The following is a 20,434-nucleotide window of genomic DNA, read 5'->3' on the forward strand; positions in this document are numbered from 1 at the left end:
AAAATGTTGTGAAGGTATCTGATATAGGGTCAGAGGAGTATAGAAAATGATATATGTAAATAACAAAAAAAAGATCATTGAATATTTAAATTTAAATTGTCTTAAATTATCCCTCAATTAAGATGTGCGTCAACCTAAAAAAATAAAGGGTGACAAAGCTGACCATATGAAACATCACGAGCATTGTTGTATAGATCTGATATCCTTACAGTAGTATCTTAAGGATAATTCCATTCCTCTGGCTACATCTGGTTTATATTATTAGGAACTAAAAGGGACAAGAAGAGCTATCTAATGCAGATTTTACTCTGTCTCTGCAGAAGACAACACCTCTCACACAGTCGGAGTCCCAAACCTTTGCACAGATAAAGGGTTTATCTGAGGTAAGTTTGGACAGTGTAAACATTTTATGGTGATATTCTGCTTGTAGAATGGTCCATTAGAATGTAATAAAGACAGTTTGCAGGCTTCTCGTATTTAGACCTGACTTTTCAGCACATAAATAAAAACCAAAAATTAAAACAAGAATGTATGGACTTTGTTTTACATTGTGCCTAGGACAGATATTTTAAAAGACTCCTAAAAAGAAATGAAAAGATGATTTCTCTCTATTGAATATGTTTACTGGCTATTATTTATATTTTTGATTAGTCTAGGACTTCAAAGCTTTTCCTTGTCTGCAGCAGGAACCAAGAAGATGTTATCATCTTATTTATAAGGGAGAGAGAACAAACGGAAGAAGCAGCAGCTAATGCGCTTCTTTTATAGAGTCAGAAATTTGCCATACTTTGAGCATGTTGCATGGGGCAAGATTATTCCTTAATGAAATTAAAAATCTCCTGAATTTCAGTGGCACAACCAAAACAACACTCTTTCCCACTGCAAGGTCCTTTGTTTTCGCCTACTGTTTCCCCACGGCATATTAGAGCTTTGAATTTATTTTTTTTTCTCTTCTATACTGTAAGCCTTAAGTTATCAGATAATGGGAAACAGTATTTGGCACACATATGGTACAGACTTTTCTAGATTAGGCTTTTGCTTGTGATTTTAAGAGACTGGATGTGATGATCCCAGTGGGCCAACTGTGGGTCACTAGCTGTGTTTCTAAAAGGTTTTGATCAATTTTCAGTAAGAATAATTATACTGAAGATGGAACAGAGGTACGATAGCTATGGGAAAGTGGGAAAGGAAATTACAACAGTTTAAGTGGAAATCAAAAGTCAAACAACTTGATGTACTCAAGCTGGGGGAACCAGGTAATCTCCTTGCAATATTGCGTGAACTCACAAATGAAGTTGCATATCCAGCAGCAGAACTTTTTAATAAATCTGTTAAATCAGGGAAGGTATAACTGGAAAACAGTCAATACAGGAAATACTTTACAAAATAGAAAATAAAGAATGGTCTACATATCTACATGTTAGTTACATGCAAGGCTTTAGAACAGTTCAAGAAAGACTAAAAATGTAGAGGTAAATGTAAACAGAATACAGCATGGATTTGCTTAGCTTACATTTTGTCAAACCAATACAGTGATTTTTTTAGATGATTGATTTTCTAAGACTAGAAGATAAAAATCAGTCTAATGTCTTAGAACTCCAGTAAAGAACTTTGTGTGACTTCATGCAAATAATTTAACTATTTAAGATAGAGATAAATATATTAACCTAAGAATTGTCAGACTTTACTGACGCTGTTTACTCAAATTGTCTTTATTCAAAAAATCATTGAGTGGTTCCACTACTGATTTTGACACAAAAAGTAGGAGTATGTGAAGATTTTTACTAACAATGTTAGAAAATGTTGTTAATACAGAGAAGGACAGGAATATCTCATGAAGGACTGAATAATCTTGAGTACACAAAAATGACTGTGTAATTAATGTAATAGTACAATAGTGAAAAACTGAGCACTGATGAACTAAGAGGAATTTCTGCTATAAGATGAACTGACTGAAACAAACAAGATGGTAAGACAAGGTCTTGGAGAACTAGTTGATGATAAGATCAAAAAGTGCCTGTATCATGAAGTGTCATGAAGCTAGAAAATTAAAAAAAAAACCAGCTGTAATCTTAGAAAGTATGTTGCGAATATTTCCAGTAGATCTGAAATAGTAATGTCATTATCAGAGGCCTTTCTGAGTATGGGGAATTTCAGAAGAGCCTGCCAGTCTGGCATAGCTGTGCACTATTCTGCTTATCTAGCTTTAGATTACTTCATGCTGGAATGGGAGAAGAGGAAAGCTACCGGCAGATCAAGAGTCAAGCATGTAAGAGAAGGCAAAAAAGTTTGCCTTGTTTTTTAGTGCAAGGAAATGACTGATGAGAAAGACTATTTTTCTCTATCAATGAAGAGATAAAAACTGTGTAAAGAGAAGGATGCAGTTAGTATAAAATTACTTGGGGTAAAATGGCTAATAATTTATGTAAGATGGAAGGTTCTTAATCATCAAAAGAATTCTACCTCAGTCTTACGTTATTAATGAGTGTTAAAAACACAACTGTGGTTTCAAGATGGAACTTGGTAAATACACTAAGGAAAATAATATGTGATTATGTATGTATTATGTCTGTGTGTACTACATAGAAAACGGAATCCACTATTCACCCATCAGTCATAGAATAGAATCATAGAATGGTTAGGGTTGGAAGAGACCTTTAAAGGTCATCTAGTCCAACCCCTCTGAAAGGAGCAGAGACATCTCCAACTAGATCAGATTGCTCAGAGCCCTGTCCAACCTGGCCTTGAATGTTTCCAGGCATGGGGCATCTACCATCTCTCTGGGCAACCTGTTCCAGTGTTTCATCATCCTCATCATAAAAAATCTAGTCTAAATCTATGTCCTTCTACTTTAAAACCATTACCCCTTGTCCTATCACAACAAACCTTGCTAAAGAGTTTCTCCTCATCTTTCCTGTAGGCCCCCTTTGAGTAGTGTGTTCCTGGAGCCTTCTCTTCTCCAAGCTGAACAGTCCTAATTCTCTCAGCCTGTCCTCAGGATAGGTGCTCCAGCCCTCTGATCATCTGCAGGGCCCTCCTCTGGACTTGCTCCAACTGGTCCATGTCCTTCTTATGTTGGGGGCTCCAGAGCTGGACGCAATACTCCAGGTGGGGTCTCACCAGAGCAGAATAGAGCAGGAGAATCACCTCCCTCAACCTGCTAGCCATGCTTCTTTTGATGCAGCCCAGGATGCGGTTGGCTTTCTGGGCTGTGAGTACATATTGCCAGCTCATGTTGAGCTTCTCGTCCACCAGCACCCTCAAGTCCTTCTCCTCAGGGCTGCTCTCGATCTATTCTCTGCCCCACCTGTATTTGTGCTTGGGATTGCCATGACCCATGTGCAGGACCTTGCACTTAGCCTTGTTGAACTTCATGAGTTTTGCATTGGCCCACCTCTAGAACCTGTCAAGGTCCCTCTGGATGACATCCCTTCCCTCCATCAGTCCTGTATTTCCTCAAAACCTGGCTAAATTATGAGCCCTTTAACTTAAAAAAAAAAAAGTAACGACTTTTACTTTTCTTTTTGATATCCAGATCTATTTTGTTCTCAGACACGTCTTCTGAAGCTTGAGGGATGCAATCCTACTTTGTTTTCTGATAAAATTCTCAGTTCTCAAATAATGACAGTACTCCAGCAAGAGTCCTAAGAGGCCAAAGAATTATAAATCTGACTTATAACAACACCCCAAAACTCAGCCAATTCTATATGGTCTGAAGAGGCAAGAGGCTTCAGTCAGGCAGTTCTCCCCTGACACCTTCTGATGACAAGGAACAGACAATCAACAGAGACCTTTTTTATACCACTCCACAAATTCCTCGTGTACACATCTTTTGAACACTTCTGTGCCATCCTGTTTCTCCCTTCCCCATGTAGTAACAAGTAAATATTTGGGGAAGGATGCTCAGGGATTTGGAAAGGCATCCATCCATGCAAGGTGCAATGAATTAGCCTGGCAAGAGATGACTAAGGAAGGATATCATAGATACTGTATGAAATATAGGGAAAGTGAGTATGGATCAATTGCTTATTGCTTCTTCCAGTAAAAAAAATAAAAAAGACGTTAGTGAAGCTAGAACTTGACAGGTTCTACACAGAAATGAGGGAGGCTCATTTACCAGTATTGTGCAGTCAAGCTGTGTAACACCTTGTCTCAGGATGCTGCCAGGCCTGGCTCAGAAAATTTCTGAGCTGTCTGCTGCTGGAGATGAGCCAAGAATCCTGGAGAAGCATTGTTAAGGCTTGAGCTCATCTTAACAGTTTTCTAGTCTTCACTACTGCCAGCATCAGTTGGGCAAGGTGGAGTTTTGCTTTGACCTGATACTTCTCAAGTCTTACATTAACTCTGGTAAAAGCTGGAAAGGGTAGTTCAGCTTTGGAGCTTGCAGAGGAAACATACTCTGGCCTGATTAACACACGTTTGTGTGCTGATGTGACCATAGGTCTTCTGCAAGCTATGCATCAAGAAAAACAAGGATTATTTCCTTTCTGACTGCCCCACAGGCAGCCAGCTGGAGCTGCCTGAAGATGCAGCACAAAACCAGTGATATAATCTCGTTTCAAAATCCTTTTGACAAATTCAGAAGTTGGTGTAGAGAATATTGCATGGCATTTCAACAGGATCTGGAGCAACAACCAAGCAAAGTTTCTTCCTATCTCCAACATGCCACCATTCTTTGCAAAAATGGCATCCTTTACAAATGTGCTTACTGGTATACTGTCTCAGCTACTTCCTTCCCGGGCAGAATCAGTTCTAATTCTTGCTTTTCCTGCCCCTCAAGCCCCACAGAACCAAGCTAGGAGAGAGTTGCACTACAGCTAGTTAGAAGGAAATGAAGGAGATTTAATTCGTCCTCCAATTTCATTGCAAATAGAATTGTTCCAGTCAGCTTCTCACATGCAATGCTGGTGAGTACGTGTGCAGGGCAGGTTGAGCCTTTAACCGGTGATTATTCACAAGAAACAGAAGACTTGGCTTGCATTTCAGAGGGCAGGCTGTGCTTCCAGGGCTTTGTAGGAAGAGAAAAAAAAATGAACTGTTTACTTGCAAACTGAGCATACTTTATACGGAAATTATGGAGAAATAATCAGTGTGAAATCCCATGCCAGGGTTTTCAGAACAAAACCACCATTTAAATAAATTAGGAGAAAGCTGACTGTAGCTTTGCCTTACCCTCTTTAATGACAAGATTTTTTTCTGTTTTCTCAGTATTTTTAAGCTACAGGATTTATGATGGTTTTGTTTTGGGTTTTTTGACTTTATATGAGTAGGAAGAGTTTTGATCTTCTTTATCTCCTTTTTCTTTTCATCTTTTCTGTATACCAAACAATATAAAATGGTGACTCAGTGGAAAGATGTTTATTTATGACATGTCTTCCCATAAGTCCAATAAATGTATTTTCAATAGTATTTGACAGTTTTGACTTTGAAGATGGCCGTTATCTCCAAGAAGTGGAGACAGGACACTTTCTTAAGTGCCTTTGAGAAATTTCAAAAGAAGACGCAACCTTTACATCCTTATTTTAGCGTTCAAATAACAGACACAGTTTGCCATCCACTTAAAGCCATAGCTGACAATTTATGCAGAAAGGTCCTCCTTTTTTTGACATACCATTTGTAGTTGCCAAGATGTACACCTGTTAGTTTGCTTGATCCTTGGAGCATAGAAGTTGATTTCCCATGCATGTTTAAAAAATTATCAGCTTGAAGACCAAAACTAATCAGGCAACTCTTTTGGTTCCAATGCACCAAGCTTTCATGGCTATCTGTTATACAACTGTTTATAACTGGGACATTTATCCAGCATAGAAATTGGGAGCTACTGTAAAACTCTTCTATCAATAGCAATGTTTGAAATATGTGCCTTAGCCTCCTGCTGTTCAAGCATTGCAAATTGTCAAATTACATGTGACAGACTGATTGTGATTTGTCTTTTTCATGACAAGGAAAAGTGTTTTTCCTCACCCTGGGGAAAAAAAAAAAAACATTCAACTACATTGAGAGATTGTTCTAATCCTATTTAGATTGTTATTTTGCAAAATGTTAGTTTGTTTTAACAGGCAGTTATAAATTTCTCCCAAGATAGTATTTTATAATTGATGTAGGTCTTTTCTATATTAATACAGTGTTGTATAAATTTTATAAAAATTCTATGATTGCAGAGCCTACCTGATTACTTGTATTAATGAATGTTTTTATCTATTAAGCTACAGGAAAATTAAAATGTATTTTTTGGTTCTTGCCTGTGCTGGTATACTACAAAGAAAAAGCCTTTCAGTGAGAGCCACACAATACCTTACTTCACCTATGAAGGAACAGCTGTGGTTGTCTGTGGTGGAAAATACTTGCGGTGTGAATGGTGGATGAAGTATGGTAGTGCGTCCCAGTGTGAGTGTGTTGAACACTGGGGATAACTGTGCCGGAGGCACACTTGGGTATCGTAGTTGCATATATGCAGCATAGGCATTGCTTCTAAGGCATGATTATTCACCACATTATGATTATGTTATAGCTGTTAGAAAATATTCTCCTCTTTTCATCACAGTGTAGGATAGACAACATCTGTTAAAAAGATCCTAAAATAAAGCCAGCGTGAGATGTAAAGAGCTTCTAGAAAAAGAAAATAGGAACAAAGAAACTACATGAACAATTTTTCAAATAAATACAAGGATCATAATTTTCTGTACTGGATAGATTGTGGAACCAATAGATAGTGGTCCAATTAAAAAAAAAATAGTCATCTCAAAACCTCATCACCCACCGTTGCTTATGTGTAGCACAAAAAGTAATAGGTAGGATAGAAAAATAATAAAAAATAGGCCCTTCAAATTTTTGTTAAACACCTGTTCAGGATCACATTTTAAAATAACTTATTGAATTAACTAAGCATATGATTTGTTGACATCTTAATTAGATAATTATATCTTAATTATTCATTGTCCATAATCCACATCTGCCTGTAGCTGGAACTCAGCAATAGTGGCTAATTGCATATTTTATAACGAATCTTGAGTGAGAGTTAAAAGCACTTAGCTTCAGATTGACCAATATAAGAGTAATTTGCAACATGACTAATATCTAATATTCCTGATGGTAATAATTCTTCAGCATGCTTGTCATTTCTGAGAACATTGGGATGGACTTGTTAAATCTACTTTACAGGTAACCCTTCATTTAGATTAATCTGTATTTTTTTTCTATATCTACACAAATGAATGTACTTCTGTTTGAAAAATAATGAAAAAAAGGCAAAAATAGGAATGAAAATGACATGGAAATTTGAGAACAGTATTAGTAATACTGAAAACATGCTGTTTAGCATGAAACTGGTGTAGTTTAGATTGATGTATGTGTCAATAAAATTGCTCTTTTTACACCCCCTTAGTAAGTATTTATAACAATTATACTATAAATAAAGCACGCTACAATGATTATTTATAATATTTTGAGAATTCAAATCTAGTATTGGCACTACTTAGCTTACTCTAGACATGTTTATGTTCAACACCTGGTCATTTGTAAGCTAGTTTCATCAATTTTCCTTTTCTGTGGCTTTTTTAAAATTCTCATTGTGTCCCTAAGCTTTCTTTCACAATTCTGAGAACCTGAAATCTGACATTTGACCTACCTCCCTATGCTGTCATCCTTGACATGCTAGTTATTGCACCATAGCATCCAGTGTACCTAGACCTGCCTCACCAGAGCCAAATGTGCTGCCACTTGGGTTTGTGTAATTGAAAGAGGAACCCCCCTAGGGTGATACTCAAATTGCCATGCAGCGTTGCACCCATACAACAGATTGATGCTTACAAACCTTGCTGTCATTTTCTACCCATATTATTTGGTCATCACTTGGAAAGGGGATTTGATGAGACAATGTGGAGACAGTTGCAGGAAACTCAACCAGCCCACTGGGGAAGCACTTGGGGATGCTGATGCTTTTCTGACACCTGCATCCGCTAGTCGTCAGCGGAGTAACGCTTCGCTTGACTGGGCTCAGCCTGACCACACATAACCAGAAGTCAGGGCAGCTTTCAATTGCTGTCATTTGGAGCACCACTTGTTAAACCCTTATCAAAGTGCAGTGTTGAAAAATAATAGAACTGTCTGTGTTCTACACAGAAAATTCATTTGACCAAGTCTGAAGTTACAACTGATCTATTGTGAAAAAGTAACTAACTGCACTTATTCATATCCTCTTACTGGTGCCTGCTCCTCTTGCAAGAGTGCAAAATGCAGCTCTAATCAGACCGCTCAGATCCTTACCTGCTGTGAGAGACTTCTCAGGTGGAGACTGATCTTTACATTAACCAGACTGTTCTCTTTCGGAAAAAAAATCCCAGCTACCTGTTTGGGATTATTTTAAGTGTCCTTTAGGCCTATGGATCGCCATTGTAGCTTGATTTAGAGAAAGAGTAATGCCAAAAGCCTGGAAATTTATAAACATACTTCATGTAAACTCTCCAATGTGAGAACTTCTCAGGTGATAGGGAAAAAAGTCCCCTTCAAATGGAAAATGTTGTTTGTTTGTTCTTTTTCAGGGCAGGTGGTAGGGGATGCTCTTGAGGAGATAAAAATGGCTTTTATTTCCTTTCCCTATGCAGAAGATCAAAAGAAAGCAGGCAACTGCCAGACTTAATGAGCCGTGCTGAAGGACTGCATCCTGATGGAATTAATGCATCATTCATAAAGTACTTCGTAGGAAAATGATTTAGCGAATCACATATCACTTTGATGTCCTGTAACAATCCTGCTTATTAATATTTATGCAACGAATTCAGCAGTTACAAATGACAAATTCATGCGTGCCAATGGCTGGAAGAACAAGCTGTGGGACCACTGGTGTGGAATGATTGCAAATAGAAGAGTTAGGAAGAATTGGTACACACCATAGGTTTTGGGACCTGAGTACAAGTCCTTGAGCTGGACCGAAACAAATGTCACTCAGTGTGGTGGAGACAGAGATGATCCCCAGCAGGCTGTATGCTGTTTTTGAATTATGCTGCTCTGCTCATTCCAGCTGTGGCTAAAAGACTCTGTGCAAGCCCACTCTTGCCAGAAGTGCAGGGCCCCGCAATGCAAATCTGCCATAGAAGGAAACAGAGAACTAGATCATATCTTTCCACTTGACCTCTGTAAAGGGGAACGAGTACTCCCAAATCACCCGTGCAGATGTAGCTGCATAGATCCTGTTTCTAAAGACAATGTTGTCTTTGGTTCCTGCTTCTTGGGCCTCCTACTGCATTGTAGGAAGATGGAAAATGACTGAAACAGGATGTAGGATGAGGGAATAAACACAGAACTAAAACAATTCCTTTCTTGTAGTGGTCAGAGGAGCCTGATGTGCTGATGGTAAGTATTTCTCAACAAAGAGAGACAACACCTCCTCGGTAAAAAAGAAAACATGATGACAGCCTATTACCTTCTTTTTCAGTAGGGATGTCAGTCTTCTGTAAGTGTACCAAATTGCTTAGTCCCATATGCCAATGGAGGTGGGCTCTTTCTAGTGCAAGATCTAGAAGGTGCAAAACAGAGCAGTAGTTTTCAATCTTTTCCTTGAGACACAGGATTTCAGAGTGCTCAGACCTGGGCCTCAGGTTTCTCAGGTCTTAAAATGGCTGAGACATTTTCCTCTGATTTCCATCCAACTCTAGGAACTCTAGCCTCTGGCTTAACATCTTCAAGCATAATTTGGCAAGCAAGCAAGGAATATAACCTTAGCCAAATAATTTCTCAGCCATAGTCACTTTGCTCTTAAAAAGGCACAGATGAGTCAGAGGTTCTGGAAAAATCTGCAAGCCCTAAGGCAGAGCCTTGCTTGACCTACTCTCCATTGTTCCGTAACTACCATTTCAGGCTACATACAGTTTCTCATCTTTTGTCTCCCTTGGCAAATTCTTATTAAACAACAGTGTACTTAAAGAAGCACCTTCTGAACGTGGTCTCACTCGTCTGTCTCCTTTTTACATACATACAGACTGAGGAGCTGTAGATGTACAAGTTATACTGTTTGGTTCTGCAATCAAATGCAAATTCCCGAGCCCTCTGTAGGGCTTTGCCATTCACCATAGCTCTAAAGCATTCTTCCTGGCCTGAAAAACTGCCTGAAGTATTTCACAGCACCCTGCTTTGTCTTCAAATGGACAAGAGTCCAGCACATAGCAGAAAGAATTGGAATTCCTACTGGGAGTCACAAATATCCTAGCCTATCACAGAGGAAATTGGACACTGGGTTGTGTCTGGATTCATGGTGCATCTCTGACATTTGTTCTTGAACCCATGACTTTTCACCAGTACACTCAGCTTTGTGTATCGGTGCTAGAACTAAATGTACTGACAGTCTTGGTGTGACAAGTTCCCAAACTCAGTTTTGGTAGCACTGCATCACTTCACTGCATCAGGAATAGCTTAAGAGGGATTCTTCTCTCATTGTTCTTGTACTTTGCCTGAGGATAGAAAAGTATTACCTTTCTCCTCCTCCCTCAGTGGATATGGGGATTTATATCTTCCTTGGAAGCATCTAGTTGCTGTTGGAGACAGCTTAGCAAACATTTTTTCATTTCCTGTGGTCTGCACTACATTCTTTAGGAAAAAGGGGAAAGAAAGCTCTCATACAAAAAACCTCTAGGTTGTTTGGTACAAAAACACAGAGAGATGATTCTTTCGACCTGCTTTGGCAGCCTGCTATTTACCAATTCTGCTATTTTCTATACTTCTGAAAAACTTGTTCTTTCAACAAGTTAAAAGCTCACTTGGTTTGCCTGCACGCTCTAATGGAAAGATAAATACACTTTCTCTTTTTCCGTAGTATGTAGAATGAATATAGACAAGATCATTGGGATTTATGTGGACAAATGTGGCTAGCTTCTAGTATTACATTGTAAAATGCAATTTGGGATCTCTAAGAACAAATATATATTTTAAATATCCTATTAAGTACTTGTTTCTGAGGGTTAAACATAAGAAGTGATTACTAAAACTGGTTTTTTACGCTTTTTTTACTTACAGCATTTGCCATTTCAGAGGGAGCATTTACTGTGCAGATGTAAATTTTTCTCATCATGAAATTACACTACAAGGACGGGAAATTACTAAGATCTAAAAACTCTATAATCAGATAAATTTTGTTCTCAAGCTTTTCCATAGATTCTGAGGAACTAAAAGTACCTGCACAGAATTCTACTGATGTAGTGTCATGGATGAAATGTTTCACACAGTTATGGTTTACCAACAATTTCAGATTTATTAATTATGTGAGGCAAATCAAAGGTTAAATTTAGCAGCACTTAATCATTAACTGATTCAAAGATTAAGAAAGCAATTCAATGAAGTATGTTATGATTAAAACAGTGACTTAATTACAGATTTGTGAATGCCAAGATTCACAGTAACTTACTGCAGGGTATCCTAAATCAATACATGTGTTGTCGTAGTTCAGCCCCGATTGGGACCAGACTACGCAGTCTCTCTCTCACTCCCACCATCCTCTGGTGGGATAGAAGGGAGAACTGGTAAACAAACAAACAAAAAAAACCAGCAAAAACACGTGGGTTGAGATTGAACAAAAAGTAAATTTAACAGCACTAACAGAAGAAAACAAAACAGTGATGGAATACAAATACAGTATAATGGCTTACAACAAATCTCCACACCTGGTTTCTTCCAAGTAGCAAGAGACTCCCCTCAGCACCCTCCTCACTTATATACTGAGTAGGATATGAGATGGGATGGAATAGCCCTTTAGCTAATTTGGGTAAATTAGCTACTTAGTTAATTATCCCAGCTGGGTGCCCCAGCCATAGGGGCTACCAGCTCCAGTTCTCCACGCAGCTCAGGTGAATATTAACTCTATCCTAGCCAGAACCAGGACATGTGTATATATGTATAGACACAAAACACACAATCACAGACAGACAGAGAATATCTGTGTAGACGGGACTAGCCTGCAGTTAAAAGTTTCCTCTTTTTCTCTATATGGGTAGAGAGGTGAATAGAGGAGACTAGCCTATAGTTAAAAATTCCCTCTTCCTTTTCGAGTTTAGAGTAAATACCCACAATGCATTGGTATTCCTCAATGGGCAATAATCAAGCCTCGAGAAGTTGAACTTCGCCCTGGCCTTTCATCAGCTTTGCTGACAGACGGTCCTTAAACCTCTTTGGTCTAAGGAGACTCTGCCTAAGAGGTGTCCCAACTCAGGGGGGATGCTGGTTACAGCCCACTGCAATCCAAGAGAGCTCAATGGGTCTCACTTAGGGTCACTATCTATAGGGTCCGAGATAATTGACTTTTGTCAGGTACTTTTCTACTCCAGTCAGACTAGGATGAAAAAACATTCTGATGCTTTCCACTAGTTGTTTCTGGTATCACACACCTGTGTTTCAAATTGGGTCAAGCTGTACTAAGTTGTCAAGAGAAGATCAACTGTTATTACTATTTCCATTGTTTCCAGTATTGGGGTTTTCCCCCAGTAAACAGGAGCCAGGTGCATCAAAAGGGTGCCTTAGTGCTCTAGTTCACCATATCCACAGTCTGTTCCTATGCCCAGGACAGGAGGAATCTCACCAAGCACCGAGTGATGCAGGAGGTGGGGAGGGGTTGCACCACCACACTTGGGGGATAATATTAGACTTCATCAAGTAAATCCATCCCAGGGAGAAAGCATTTAACTTAAGTATATTTTGGTATCTGTTTGGTATAACTAGAACGTCTGATGAGCTTATTTGCTTTTGCACTTGTTTTTACTGGCTTAAACAGGACCTGAATTTCAAGTAAAGCATAGAGGCAATTAACAAGGCTCTGCAACATCCCAACATGCAAATAAAATGTGCATCTAAAGATCTAGAAGTGTAGGAAATGGTGTGGATTTCTGACCTAGGGATCAAAACCAGTCCAGACCTAAGGAACAATGGGAAAGCTCCTCCAGCCATTCTTTACTGTTACATAGGATACTGCCTAGAAACTGTTTTCTCTGACTATTTTCTAATTAGGAATTCATTTCAGAATTGATCAATGCAGAGGCTTCAGCAGAGGTAAATAATGCTGAATGAGTGAAGCACTGCTTGGTAGGCCTTTATTATTCCCAGGCAGAGTCTCTGGATAACCCAGATGGTACAAAATTAATGTATTTCACTATTCTTGACAACAGGAAACAAGGCATGGATTGCCATTACCTGAGTCATATTACAGATATTTTAGAGATACATTAGACACAATGTCCTCTACAGAGATTAACGATGAAATACACAAACGGCTCTTTTCCTCATTGCACACGAATACGACTGGGGTGCGTGAATTAGGTCTGCTATTTGGATCTTAGTATCCCAGCTACAGAGTGGTTTTTTTTCAGGGAGTATGACAAGAATACTGATCTAATATTCAGTGGGCTATAGCTATTACTGGAGAGCACAGAGGCTGCTTTGACAGGTATAGCTGCAAATCTGTGATCAATAATGGAAGATGTATCTCAATTTGCGACAATTTCTTTTATTTCCCTGATACTCATCTTATTCTGCTGCAGTCAGAGAAACTGCATACAACTCTAGTTTAGCAGATGATAGGGCAGGAAAAGTATTTCTAGTGTGCATAATTGATTGAGGAATTTAATGTGTTTTAGAGAAAAATAACTGTATCTATTTAGATTAGCATTTTTATAACTTAATTTCAGCAAAATCAGAATGAACATAGTTTATTCAGAATGTTTTTGTCATGTAATATTTTCCAGAATAATCACTAAAGAAATAAATGTGTTTTAAAATGTAATACAAAAGTTTAACTTGCTATGATATGACTAAGTGGAGAAGGATTTTGAGGACTTAATTTCAAGTACTGGTTGTTTAACAGATGTATTAAAAGCTCTTCATGCTTCAGTAAACTTTACACGTTGTGGCTTTCATTCATTCCCTCCTTGACAGGTCGAAGGGGAATATGTAATGCAGATATTGGATATTTACCTTTACTCTATGTCTTTTTTTTCTTTAAATGAAAAAAAAAAAGTATTATTGACTTTTATTAAGACTTATAAGTGGAAGAATTCTGATAGTACAATTCAAACAGCACAAGACTATGACACCTATTTCTGAATTCATTTGGAGATAAAGTAGTTAAAACTAACAGCTATTTAAAAATCTGCTTTATGTCAATAATCATATTTCCAGACCACAGTCATTTAATTATTGCATCCAGTGTGTTACTTCTAAGTGGTACAATTGTTTTTCATTCACAAAAATACATCATGGCATGAAATTTCCCAAAACTAAGTTGGTTTTTTTTGCTAAAATTGTTCTGGCTAAAAACCAAAGCTCTGTTAAAAAAAAATAATATTTAATTAGTACACAGGTTCACACTGGAAAAGAGGGTAAGTAAAAAAAAATACATAGCTGATAAGCACATAACTTTTGCATTCTGCATGAAACTAAATGATGATTTCCCATTTCCATATAATTGTATATCTATTTTGTTTTCTGAGCAGAGTGGTATTTTTCACACAAAAATTTTACTGACCATTTTTAGAGAGTTTGTTTCATTTTACATAATAATGGTAGTAGTTACAAATCTACTTAGTAAAAATGGATGTAATAATTGAATTCTGTGCTAGAATATTTACACAAGACCGTGAAATACTTCTGTGGGAAACAGAAGATGTGAAATCTAGTTTGTTTAGGTTTCATCTAACAGAGAATGGGACACGTCTGTTTCTCTGTCACGTTTACTGAGATGTATCCAGAACAGACATGATCACACAAAGATGTACCCAGTCATTCATGAGAAATAAGAAGTTTAATCTTTTCTCCAGCTCCTGCTTCTCACATACTCTCCTGTACTGCTCAGCAACAAGAAGCTGTTGCTTTGTAGGAAGGCAATGGAAGGCACCTAAAGTGAGAATTCTGAAATTCACAAGTTTATTTTGCATTTTACCATTATTTTGTAAAGGGCAGAATAGAACTTTTCCAATATTTATTTAAGTTGTTGTATTTAATTAACTAAGCATGTTACTGTGTTACCTAACACTAAGAAATGGAGCTGTTCCTGTGATATTTTTTTTTTTTTCCAGAATGGAGCAAATAATGTGGAGATTAAGTGTAAAACAGGCATCACATCTGGGGCCAAATTCAGACATAGTGTTAGCTGGTGTAAACCACACTTTGTTAAATTCACATACAGTGTCTTATACTCATGAAATCTTAACTCCAAAAAGAATTAAGAACATATGAGGAAATATAAATTAAAGGGTGCTGCTCTTATCCTCACTTACTCTTAAACATCCTTAAATCTGGCTCGAGAGAGAGGCCTGAAGGCATGCAGAAGTGTACCCCCACCATTTTTCCTTATGCAGTGGGCTTCCTATTCGGGGCAACTGCAAGAGGCTGGCATCCGAAATGTGCCATGATGGCCACACTGGTATGTGGCCAGACTGGTGTTAGCTTGGGGCTTCCTATTCGGGCCAACTGCAAGAGGCTGGCATCCGAAATGTGCCATGATGGCCACACTGGTATGTGGCCAGACTGGTGTTAGCTTGTAAATGACCCATGAAGAACAAAGCATGAAGTCAAGCACTCTTGAGGCTATCACAACTTTTACTACGGGCAGAAGAGCCCCACAAGACAGATCAACTGAGGTAGTTTTAATTTCTCTACCACACCTTTACATGTAATCACATATGCATAATTTTTACTTTCCATCTCACAGGCTGGTTTACAGTCTCTTGGGCTTCAGCTCTCTTCATCTGAAGATGCTTCAGCCCACCTTGTTATCCTTTCTCTTGGCCAGGCCCTAAGGCCACAGCAGCTCTAAGCTATGCTTTTAATACACATAGGAGGCAAAGGAGCTTCCCTGAGCACATGATTAATCTCTGGGCATTTTATAGCTCCTGTTGAATTCCTCTGACTGCTTAGAGACATGAAGAAATCTGAGCTTACATCTTTTCCCTTGTATTACAGCTGCTGGAAAACAGGAAAGAAAAAAGGTGGTAATGATGTGTCTTTTTCTATCCAACCACCTTGTTTACATTTTGGGCAGTCTCACTGCAGTCCAGAGAATTGAAGCTCCAGCCCATTTTATAATAAAGAAAGAGTGAAGTACTTGACTTACGGTCCTATTCAAACGTCATTTCCGAGTAAAGTATCAGAGGCTTTGTCTTTCAATCACCAGCTAAGGATATCTGTGATCATTTCTGCACTTTGGTGGCAAAGTGCAATAAAGTCTATCTCTGACATGTGGTGCTCATGATAGCTTCTGCAACAAGACCACGTGAGCCTATATCCTTGTAAGGTTACTTTATTGGGAGCTTTAAGGCCAATAGATGTTCCCAGTCACAGAGGGCTGCCTTTTCAAGACAGCACTTGATTTTAAACTGGAACGCTTTATATTTCTAGTCCTTAAAGTAGACTAAACAACAAATACAGTGTGCATATTTCTCACCTGATACTTCCTGTCTTCTGCTTTTTCACAAAGCAGTCATTTCGCATCTTCCTTTTGGGAGGCTTGTATCAAAAACCTCCTTGCTTAGCTCTGTTGTCCTCAGTACCACCTACTGCTGCATCAAGGTCTAACTTGTTCCTTGTTTTCCTAACTTTGTTCCTTGTTTTCACATGTAGTCACAGTAAATTAACATGAGCTGTTCCTTCTGATGTAGAGAGGAAAACAGTGTTGTCCCATCAACACTCAAAGCCATGAGGTTCAGCTGATGGCTGTCTAGTCACACAGGGACAGCCATGACAGTGACCTACCTGTGTGATTACTGCTTATTCTTTGTGTTGCTTTATCCCTCTACACTGAAAAATAAAAAAAAAAGAAACCCTTTAATGTGGTTAGGTAGTGGAAAAGTAGAGCACACATTTTACATAAAGGTCATCCAAATAGTTATCATATTCCGCATAAGCCTGCTTCAGTCACGCAAACTACATCCTTACCATAGTGTGTTCCCTGCATCCTCTCGTTGTTGTCCAGTTGAGGTCATACATTGTATTCTGTCATTCTAGATATCACACTAAATTTAATTAAGGTGTAGCATAAATCATGGACAAAGTCAACAAAGCAAATTATTTATCCTAGAAATGACAAGTATCAAAGGCTAATAGAAATTCCATGTCACCAGTGGGCAAACAATTTAGACTTAAGAATGCATATAATTATCATAGAATCATAGAATTGTTCTGAGAAAAGCAACATATGCAAAATCTATACTGTTGATGTTTTTTAAGTGGCCGTATTTTATCCTAAGTAGCAGAGCCTGAGGTGCAGTAATAACTTTAGACCCAAAAAGAATGAACACAGCCCCTACAAGGACAGTCCTATTAGACACAGGTTGCAATCCTGAAGGAACAGTGTCTTCTACCCATCTCTCACTTAGCTTCATTTTTATTCACTGTCAGATTGTACACAGGTATTTCCTGCACAAGCTGGTGAGTACAGTGTTTATGTTAAGTAAATATCTGTGCACCTTATAGACTACTGATGATGTAAAAGGGTTTTGTTAGATTGTGTTCCTGTAGAGCCATTTGGGATAACAGTAGCACTAACCAAGGTAGCTGCATCCCTGCTCTCTTTGCGGAGCTCTGTATATGTATTCCAGCTAGATGACAGTTATTCTCCAAGTATTACGTTCAATAAAAAAGGAATTGATTAACTTTATCTCACCAAATTCTACACAATCCGATTTTGAATGTATTTTATCTTGGAAAACTTATTTCATAATAAAATCTGAGACAATTAAGTCAACTATCAACTAATTTTACCAGGCTTTAACTCCTACATTTTCTCTCACTAGGCCAAAAAGAATAGATTTACATAGTGTCACTTGGATACTCTAATTCAAATAAATCTAAAATACTGCAGTATATTACTTACACATAAATCCATAATCACTTTGGAAAGCTAAAATGAAGAATCACATTTCAATTCCTAGAAATCAACTACGAGAGGCATGTACGATATATAGTTAAATAGTACATATATCATAGTATAACAGTAATTATGTTCCTGACTAGCCATTGTGTTGGCTTCTTCTTTGTCATGAAATTCCAGTTGCAATGTAGCATGGCCTTGACTTCACTTCCCAGCCTCTAGCTCCTCCAGACAACTGAGGGTGAAGTCTTCTTCATACTTTTCAAATGGAGATCAGGTAACTTAGCTTAGTAGATGCTCTATGACAAAGGTGAACATCACTGTTGATGTTTTTTTGTTCTACACTGTGGCATGGTGCCATTTCTAAATAAAAATTCATTTACCTCTTGGAAATTAAACAGTTTTCTTTCATTTTGTTTAGATGAATCTATTAACTTTCTCTCGTGGTTCAGCCCGAGTCACCACACAGTTTCTCACTTACCTTCCCCCTCCCCAGTGGGATGAGGGAGAGAAGTTGGGAAGAAAGGAAAACTTGTGAGTTGAGATGAAGACAGTTTACCAGCATAGCAAAGGAAAATGGCACTAATAATAAAATGTAAGGATACTAAAATATGCAAAATGAACAGTGTACGATTTCTGATAACTCGATGTCCAAATGACTGATACAGCCCGTTCCAAGCAGCAATCACAGAAACAAAACTGAGCAGCAAGCAAAATGGGAAGAGGGAGCCAGCAAGGTAGAGGGAATGATGCCAGAAAGCAAGAGAAAGAGGTGGAAGAAGATGATGCCCCTGCCACGGGCAACCCCAATTTATATACTGAGCATGACATTTATGGCATGGAATACTCTCTTTGGCCAGTTTGGGCCAATTATTCTGTCTGTCTTTCTCCCAGCTTCCTGCACCTGCACATTAGCGAGACCTGGAAAGCCAGACAGTGTCCTTGATCTCATTAACAACAACTTGTATCATCAGGATGTTTTATCAACATTCTTCACATACGAAATCCAAAACATACCAGCTACTGAGAGGAAAATTAATTCCATCCCTGCTGAAATCAGGACAGTGTCATTCTTGCTTTTATGTCATAAATGTATTGACAATCTGTCTATTCTTAGGAAAGGCATGAAACACAGGACAGCTTTGTTCTCTTTTTCCTAATACAGCAAACTTTCTAGATGGCAATTCTGCCCGCTACCATAGCAGCATTTTTAATCCAAATGTCTAAACAGAGATAGTCACATACATTTTGTTTTCATTTTGTCTACATTAGAATGAATCCTAACACTTGTGATACTATGTTGCTATCAAATAGAACCTCCAAGGAGAACACCATGCTTTTTCTGGGTGTATTATCATCTTTCTTGGTGTATCATGATAATGTTAAAAGTGTACTTTCCCATTCCCATTGAGAACATATTCCTAACAAGAGATAATAAGAAAAGTAAAAAATTTCTTTTTAAAATATCAATCTTTTATAACTACAGCAAAAGCTGAAATATTTCCAAACACTGAGGGAAAAAAAAAACTTGTTCTTTTAAAGCTGAAGTATTACCAATGCTTCTCAATAACTCAGATCTTCAGAAGAAAATGTTCGAGGAACTTTAACAAGTACCAACTTTCTGAAACTTCAGCAAGTTATTTTAAACAGGTCTGTTAGTTTCTTCCAGTTTGCTGAGTATCAGGATATTTGAATCATTTAGCTTCTCTAACTGAATTATTTTGAACACCACAATCCAGATTTTGCAGTATCAACAGCTCATCATGAAACAGAGCCAATGAGCACCAGGAAATAGCTAAATCAAGAGAAGAAACAGATTTGTTTAATTTTACACGTATATTCCTTAGAAATCAGTGATGAGAGTAAAGAAAATCCAGAACACTTATAAAGCTTTCCTAAAAAATGTTTGGATAAAATGCATTTCATATTTGCGAAGTTTTCCACAGACTGCTGAAGGCTTAGTAGTAACGGTTGCCAAAACCTCAACTTCAGTCAGTTTTACTGCACTTGACTTACTCCTAAAAGTATTTTTGAAATAACAGATTTAGAAGATAGTCAACAGTCAGACTTTGAATGTAGCAGGAATCATTAACAAATCAGCATCTTTTAACAGTGCCATCCGAGATGGTGTTTCCTTCTTTTTAGAAATGCCGTTAACATCCGTGTTTAAGCTTATTAATGACAAATACTGGGTGTATGTGTATATGTTGTGTACATGTGTATGTAAGTCTGTAAAAGCAAATAGTTTTGCATGCAAAATGCCTTCTGCCAGGCATACAGGCACTAAATACAATCCAGACAGTCTTCACATTGCAAAGAATCTCACAATTTCATAATTTTATACAGTTGCACACTCTTATAGGGCTGAGAGAGGATTTGTCCTTTTGATAGTTCCCAAGGATAAGAAAAAACACTACAAGAGACAAGAAAAAGATAACATAAGTAACTTATATGTGAAACTCGTTCTACTCTTTTGGCTGCCAGTACTGAGGATTGTAACACTTAGAATATCTAATTGCTTAATCTGAAAAAAAAAAAAAAAGTTACTTTACAGAAGATTTGGGATGATCAGACTCATATTTCTGTTTGGAA

Source organism: Chlamydotis macqueenii, chromosome 2, assembly GCF_036417535.1.
Source record: "Chlamydotis macqueenii isolate bChlMac1 chromosome 2, bChlMac1.mat, whole genome shotgun sequence".
In the NCBI taxonomy this organism is placed as follows: Eukaryota; Metazoa; Chordata; class Aves; order Otidiformes; family Otididae; genus Chlamydotis; species Chlamydotis macqueenii.